Source organism: Thunnus maccoyii, chromosome 3 (assembly GCF_910596095.1).
Source record: "Thunnus maccoyii chromosome 3, fThuMac1.1, whole genome shotgun sequence".
Lineage (NCBI taxonomy): Eukaryota > Metazoa > Chordata > Actinopteri > Scombriformes > Scombridae > Thunnus > Thunnus maccoyii.
Genome location: NC_056535.1, coordinates 35,900,664 through 35,908,984, shown reverse-complemented (window position 1 = coordinate 35,908,984; position 8,321 = coordinate 35,900,664). Strand labels below are relative to the sequence as shown.

The window sequence follows — 8,321 nt, the reverse complement described above, 5'->3', positions numbered from 1 at the left end:
ATCGCCGTCCATAGAGCTAAAGAAGTAAACATTATCCTGTAAACGACCACAAATATGCTGACCTGTTCATCACTGTTTTAACCCTAAATTTGACCCCCTAAACATGCTCAAAAACTCACCAAATTTGGCACGCACATCAGGTCTGGTGAAAAATTTGATAAAATGTAAAAATTAACCCCTAAAGTGCCAAAATATGCTCTCTAGCACCACCTATGTAACTAAAATTGGCGCCCACGGCCCGTAGGAATGTCGTAGAGAGATCAAACCAAAACTCAATTATTTGTCTCATCAAGACCTTCAAATCATACACTGACACCCCTGACCTTAATTCAACAGGAAGTCCACAATTAGCCTTTCAAAATAAGACTTTGCCCAAATTTTGACCCCTGAACAAACGCTATCTCCTCCGAGGGCGTTAATGGTATCAGCTTCAAACTTTAATAGGTGACTTATGACTTATGATGAAAAAAGTTGTTAAAAACTTTGTAATAACTCGAATGGTTTGGATTTTATAAGCCCTGAAAGTTGCAGTGCCACATCACCCTTACAATGTAAACCAATGGGGAGGCAATCTATGGGCATGAACATTGTGTCAAACAGAGGCTTCTGACGTCTAAACTATAAGTCTGACCACTTTCAAACCTGTATCAATGGATTAGCCACAAAATTTCCTACTAAAATATGATTTTTAATGTAAGATTTGGCCAAAGTCATGGGATTTATGAGGATATTTCACAAGAAGCGTACTCTAAAATCCTCCTCTCCAACTGCTCCTGGTGATGTCACTCCCTCAGTGCTGTGAAACATTCTGCAATACACACTCATTAGAAAATCACAGGAGGAGCAAGAAAAGACTTTAAAACTCACACTCTAATATCAGCACACCACACTTGTAAGAAATATCTCTCATTTTAAAAAAGCAAAATAATCTGATCCCGACGGGCCAGAGTGCGAGGAATTTATCTCCGATCTTCTGTAGCCGGAAAACATGGAGCAAGGGCAGAAATTTTTGGTGAGAAAAGTGTTTATGTGTAAGCAGCAAATTGCAGATTTAACCTTGTAAATCAGTAATGTGGCTGTCTATCTGTGAACTGTGTGATAATGAAGTAAAACATGTCAATAAAACATATTAGAAGTAATCTGACGGTAAAGGGTCGGTGGAGTCTGAAGCCTGTTTTAAACATGACTCTTCCACATACTGCAGTGACTGGAGGCTTCCTACAGCATTAGCATCCACAGCTAACAGTGTGACTAATCTGCAAGCTAATTCACTACTGTGTGTATTTATGCTGTTTGCTCTTACACTGGGAATCCAGCCTCACCAGCCAGCTTGCAGCTCTCTCCCCCTCTGTTGCAGGGAATTAGAGTTGTTTACTTGTTGTCCTTGTCTGCAGCAGAATCTTACTTTGGCAGAAAACACAAGTTCAGTTTCCAGAAACTGAGCGAGGAGAGGCTTCTCCCTCTGTATGTGTGTGTGTGTGTGTGTGTGGTTGTGACACTGTTATTGTGTTTGTTTGTGGGTAAATGTGCAGTGTGTGCACGTATTATCCCATTTACACTTGTGTATGTATCAAGAGAGCTGATACAGCAATGGTTTTATACGAATAACCGCTCATACAGCCTAGAAAATGTGTGTGATGTCGTCCTAATGTAAAGTCTACAGACCGGGCGAGAGTGGGAGAAACACTACTGAGCACGTGCAGTGGGCTGCACAACTCGGGGGCAAACCAGGAAGCTAGAAAAGTTTTTTGGCTTATGCAGTATCTAGTTTTTAAAATTCATCCATTGTCTCCTCCTGCATCTCGGATGGATCGAATAACTATCGGTTCCCAAAAAGTGTAAACTTGCTGTAATCTTTACTCCTTACAGCTACGTCAGTGAGTGTTCTGTAGGAACAGTCTTTGTCTCCTAGAAATTAAGTTTATTTACCACAAATATAATTTATTTACATACAGCTAAAATGCAAAATGTGTTGAAGAAACTGTCCTATAAAGAAAGATGATAGGATCAGTCGTTAATGCAAAATGCCCCAAAACACAATCTGTTTATGTTGCAGTGACAGCGCCATCTAGCGGCTGCAGTGTTATAGAGTAGGGAGTCCATGTAGGGAGGAGGTGGAGGTGGATGGATGGATCAACATCAGACTTTAACACCACAACCTTAAACCTTAACAAGTGATCATTTTAACCTAAACGATGATGTTTCTCTTAACCTAACCAGACCTGAACCACAGCGCTGTCACATCATAAAACATCATTATTGTTTAACAGTTTTGGAAAGCACAGACAGATGATGTCGTCCTGCTGATTACTGCTGATAGAGGCGGATTAGAAAACTGTTCATGTGTATAACACCCATACTTATCATAGACAACCAGACTTTTTATTCTTTTTTATTCTCACAGCTTTCATTTTCCCATTTGTGTAAAAACAAATAACTATGATAAATGTCTGGGTACTGATGGAAACATTTGCAGTTGTTCTCTTAACACAATAATACGTCATGTCAATATTATTTGCTAGCTTGATATGATCACTACTTTTGTTTTTTTCTTTCCCTTTTTAATAACATCTGGCCTCTTTTGGAGGAAGCCAGAGCTACTTTCAAATTAAACTGTATTTATGGATCAGTATGGAAAAAATGTCAATGTACAACATTTGTACTAATCCATCGAGTAGATTTTTTTAGGTTATTTTTTGGCACTTTTTGCCTTTATTGGACAGTCACTTACGAAGACACCGACAGGAAACAAGAGGAGAGAGATGACATGCAACAACATCACTGGACTTGAACGGGGGGACGTTGCAGAAGTCACAGTAACCATTCGAGGATCGCCAAACTCATGAGGCTTCCTCCTCTGGGGAACATGATTGTGTGAACCACATTTCATCTTCATCCTTCTGACAGGTTGTCACTGCCATCATGTCAGAGCCATGATGGTCACATTATTTAGTAACTTCCTCACCATGTTTGTTTCTTACAGCACAGTTACAGAACAAAAAAAATCTGTTTCATCAACATTTTCAGACAGAATCTCGAGGATGAAGTGTAACCACATGCACCAGCAGCCCCGAGAAGTTTGCACCGAGTCTGTTGACAACTAAAAGTTGGATCTGAGTTTCCTCTAAAGTGAGACGAGCCTCCTGAGTTTGAACCCAAACTGCTGCTTATGAATAATTTTCACTGCAGCATCAGTAATTCTTCACCAGTAGAGGAAAAAACACAGTTAGGATATTATCAGATGACCTCTGTGTTGGTGAAATTTAAAAGGTAATTTGCAGTCAAGTGTTTACTCCACAAATTACAGACATGGCAGATTCTCACTTGATGAAGAACACAGACGACCTCTGCAATTATTAACAAATGGGAGAGCGGGAGACCCTCAGCAGCCTCGTCCTCTGATAACAACACACCTTCTAATCATAAAACATTTTGCTTTATTTAAGCAGGGGAGTCAAATGAATGATAATCACAACAGCATCAGCACAAGGGAAGATATTCACTCGGGTTTTGCAGCCTTTTTATGTGCTGAACAGCCAACTTATGTACTTCCTTATTTACTAAAGGAGCACAGAGAGGTTTTGCACTGATAAAATAGAAAAAGAAACGAAAAGCACAGCTGAAAATTGCATGTTTGGGCTCATGCAATATGTATTTTAAAGTGTTCCCTGTTAAGAGGCGCAAAATATGTGAGGAGGGAATGTAAATTTATACAAATATCTGCTGAAGCTGATTTATCAATACAAACTTGACAACTGCAGCAGGAAACTGGGTCTGAAATAGAACATCTGAGAAAAGCAGGTTTAAAATCTGCAGTTCTGTTTTATCACACAGAGAGAGAAAGAGTTTAATGGTTACAAATGTACTTCAGCAAAGCTCAGGAACCATCTCTGTCTCCACGAAATTACCTTCGTATACGACTCAAGTAAAACAGCAAATAAACAGCACAAAAAGTAACAAAACTTCTTGGCAATAAATCTAAAATACCGTTAGAAAGCCTGTTCATTTCCCTTTTAAATGGTGCCACGTTTGTAAGGAACATGCATTTGTGGGATGAGCACTAGCTCTGAGTATGTGGGTTGCGCCCATGAAAAATTTGCCAAATCTTCTCTGCCACCCCACACCATCACACTGCCTCCACCAAAAGATGTTACTCTATCGGTGCAGCAATCAGCATAGCTTTCTCTGCATCTTCCCCACACTTTGACCCTACGATCCAACTGCTGTAGGCAGAATCTGGACTCATCGCTGAACATAACGTTCCTCCACATGTTCAGGTTCCAGTGCACGTGTTGCTGACACCAGCGCAAACGGGCCTGATGGTGAAGGACAGTCATGACAGGCCTCCTGGCAGCACCTGGGGGTACCAGAAGCTCAAAACAAGAGTCAATAGCAACAGCAAAATAAGCTGTTTTGCAATGGCAGAGAAGATTTGGCAATTTTTCATGGGCGCAACCCACATACTCAGCTCTGCTGCTCATCCCACAAATGCATGTTCCTTACAAATGTGGCACCATTCAAAAGGGAAATAAACAGGCTTTCCAACGGCATAAGATTTATTGCCAAGAAGCATTGTTACAACAAAGAAATAATCTACCAAACACTAATTTCCTTACTTTTTGTGCTATGTTTATGTTTTGCAGGAAATGTAACGCTGTCTGATTTAAATTTTCTGTCACCACAATGAGAAAATGTTGTTAATTAACATATTTTGCAAGTTGCAAAAATGTTGATACTGAACGTGAGAGTGAAATGTCCAGAGACGACATACCGAGTTAGTTTTTTCCACCAAAATATCAGATGTTGCAGTAAAATCTCTGCTGGTAGAAACTGCAGCAGCATGAAAGTGTTTGTGGTTTGTGTTCAGACTCTTGGTTCAGGTCTGAGAAAGATCCTGGTCTCTATGTAATACAGAGAAAAGTCTGCAGTGACTTAAAGCTCAACGTGTTTACGAACATTTAAGTGAAACCAGCATCTTTCACTAACCTGAACCAAACCTGATCACACACAGGACTCAGGATGTGAACCCGGGTCTCTGCTGTCAGAGTCCTGCACCATCCACCCTGACCTCTGACCTCTGACCTCTGACCAGTCCAGTGCGATGTGACTGAAGCAGCCAGTTATAGTTATTAGCTGTCATATTATCTGTTTATAAAAACTATCTTGTGAAAACTTTGAAAGTTCTACCAGAAATCTCCCATATGGTCTAGCGGTTAGGATTCCTGGTTTTCACCCAGGCGGCCCGGGTTCAACTCCCGGTATGGGAACTGCTTTTTTTTTTTGCTTTTAAATTGTACTGTTTGTTATTGTGCTGTTATATGTCGTAATTGTGACCTGCAGATGAAAAATGAGCTTTGAGCTGAATCTGCTGCTGCACATCAAATGTTAAACATTTATGTTTAACACTGTAAATGGTCCCAATAAATACAAGACAAGACAATCTTTCATAATCAATCACTGATCTTTTTGTTGAGATGACATCAGGATATTTAACTCGTATTTCTTCACATATAACGACTGCAGATCCAAAAGTGTTTGTACTCTGCTTCATTCCAGACATGAGCAACATGTCAACAGCGTCAGATCTCATGTAGATGCACTTTCTGTAAATCAGATGAACTGCAGCTCGTTTACATCTGTAGTCTCAGTAAATACGGCGCTAAGGTTCATGTACAGTAGTTAAATACCATTTAACTACTGCATACATAAATGTAACAAAATAATTATAATAATAAACAGACATGAGCATAAATACACATACAACCACAGACATATTCATATATGCAGAGAACAGTTTGCTTCCCTTTCACTGAATGAGAAAGACTCTATGTGCACTTTTACAAATGTTACGAAATATACAAGTGTTGTTATTTCCTGAACAATGTTGTCTTGTATATTAAAGACTTCTGTCCTCCTTGCAGACAGTGACAGGTTCTTTTTAAAAAATATATAGTTTTATATTCTTATTTTGGTAAAGTCAAGATGAATAATTTGTGTAAAATGTCGGTTCTGTCTGCATCAGCATCTTCCTTTAAATGGAATATAACTCAAATCAAGTGTCAGGTATAATGTCGTCTATTGTGTGCGGATCAACCAACATTCCTGCAAAAGTGTCTGACAGCAAACATCTGAAAACTGAAGAATTCAACGACACAGTTTCAATTATTGATAAGCAGTGTGGAGGGTGAAGATGAAGTCCCTCGGCTGCGATGCCTGAGCGGATTGAGGAAGGTCACGATAAACAATATATGAGCGAGTTAGAGAGAGAGAGGGGGGGGGGGGGGGGGGGGGGGGGGGGGCTGCTATCGACTGTCTCCGAAGGTCTTCGAGGATCTGAAATGTTGGACCTGATCTCAAACAGACTCGTGGAAAACCTTCCCAAACCTACATATTAGATATATTTTCAAAATAAAAGAGGTCTGAAAGAAAGAACAGCAGCGTAATGATCAATTAACAAGCAGCAATGTAATAATCATGTCCTAAGAATAAATGCAAAGTCATAGAAACAGAAATAATTTGTTGTTTTCTATAAATGATAATTTATTAGGCTTTTTTCTGAATTTAAAAAGAAAATTAGCAGCATGACAGCAGGAAACCGCACTCTGCATCGCAATAAGGAAAAAACAAAATTGCAATTATGTTGATAATCAATTAATCATATAAGCCATTTGCAAAAGCAAAGATGCAGATGGTGTAGAAGTGTGTGTGTGTGTGTGTGTGTGTGTGTGTATCTGAGTATTTGCGAGAGTAAAAAAATGTCAGTTTTACATAAATTCCTACTTAGTTCGTCGAACACGTCTCGATTTCCGTTTCAGCTCAGAGTGAGATACGACTTCTTCTCGATGGCTCGCAAATTTAAGTCCACAGGAAGTGAAGCGGGGGGGAAGTTATTTATGTCTTAATGAGTCATCGCCGGTCTGCCTCCAGCAGACAGGCATGACTAATCAAACTGGCTGTTTGTGGAGGTCAGACGGAGGAGAAAACGCCCCGAGCTGCGACCGCGACACCGGCAGCGAGAGGCTGTGAGTTAAACAAGTTCACAGTTTATGTGCAGAAACTGTGTTTTTTGTTTGTAATTTTCTGAGTCATAGCTTCTGGTTGAAATGAGCTGGAATCTAAAAAAAACAACAACAAAAAAAAACACCTTCATGCTTCATGCTGACGCAAAACCATGATTCAGTCATACTGTAAGGATGTTAGTGGTATAAATGACTAAGTGAGATGACTGAAGTGATTAATGTTAGAGGGTGTTAGAGGGTAAATACACCCTCAGAAACACAGAGGTTCAACAGTCAGGAGCCAAAATAAACATTAAAACTGCTTTTCTTGCTGTGATCATTCCTCCTGTTCATACTGACCATTAGAAGATCCCTTCATAATGACCTTACTTACCTCCTTCTGTGCAAAAAATGTATTTAAAAGTTTATCTGAAGCTAATATGAAGCTTCAGCGTCCAAATGAGTCAAATCAAGTAGATATCTTTCAACGTTACAGTCTTTTTAGTGCCAAAGTTCCTCTTTTTGTTACTATACTTCCACCTGCAGCTCAACAGGGAAACACTGTCCGAGGAAACACAAAGAGGGAATTTGATGCTAAAAAGACTGTAAATGTGTCAGATATCCACTTGATGTGACTAACTCAGACTGCTGAAGCTGAATAGAAGCTTCACATCTACTTTTAAATGACTGTGTGGACACACTGTGGATTTTTGGCCTCCATCACTTCCATTGAAAGCACATTTGAAGGATTTTTTAATATCCAGTATGAACAGGAGGAATGATTACAGACACCTGACTGCTGGTTTAACACACACTTAAACATTTAAGTTCATTTTAACTTTAAGTTCATTGGTTTTTGGCATCTTAACACATAACAAATGCAGGTGCACAAAAAGGACAAATTACTAAACAGCAACAGATGCTGAAACTAACATTCAAGGACGTATTTTCAAAAGCCAAATGATGATCTGTGGTCCTGGAAATTCAGCCGTAAAAACGTGTAGATGTGAAATACTGACCAGCGTTTGACTTATCTGACTGTACTCTCAATCAGATCTCAATTCACCAAAACACAGAGCAGCGAGCGGCGACCCCTCGATCAGCTGTTGACTGAACAAATGATCGGGTGGGAACAAAAGCTCAACTGATGTTTTTTTTTTTCTTCCTGTGCTTTTGTTACTGTCAACCATCCGGCAAGAAACCTCAAGACCAGGATTTTCTGAAAGCAATAATTACCTGTCTGACCTGTGTTTCTAACTGAGGCGGAGAGAAGAGGTAATACAAGAGAAAACGATTATGTTCCATTTCCGTGCGCTGAATCTG

General features: G+C 39.7%; 1 non-coding gene across 1 annotated transcript; it reads left to right on the top strand.

Annotated features, from left to right (window-relative positions):
* The first annotated feature begins 5,195 nt into the window (after positions 1-5,195).
* Positions 5,196-5,267, top strand: trnae-uuc. Its single transcript has one exon. It is a non-coding gene; the product is annotated as a tRNA-Glu (tRNA).
* Positions 5,268-8,321: the final 3,054 nt, after the last annotated feature.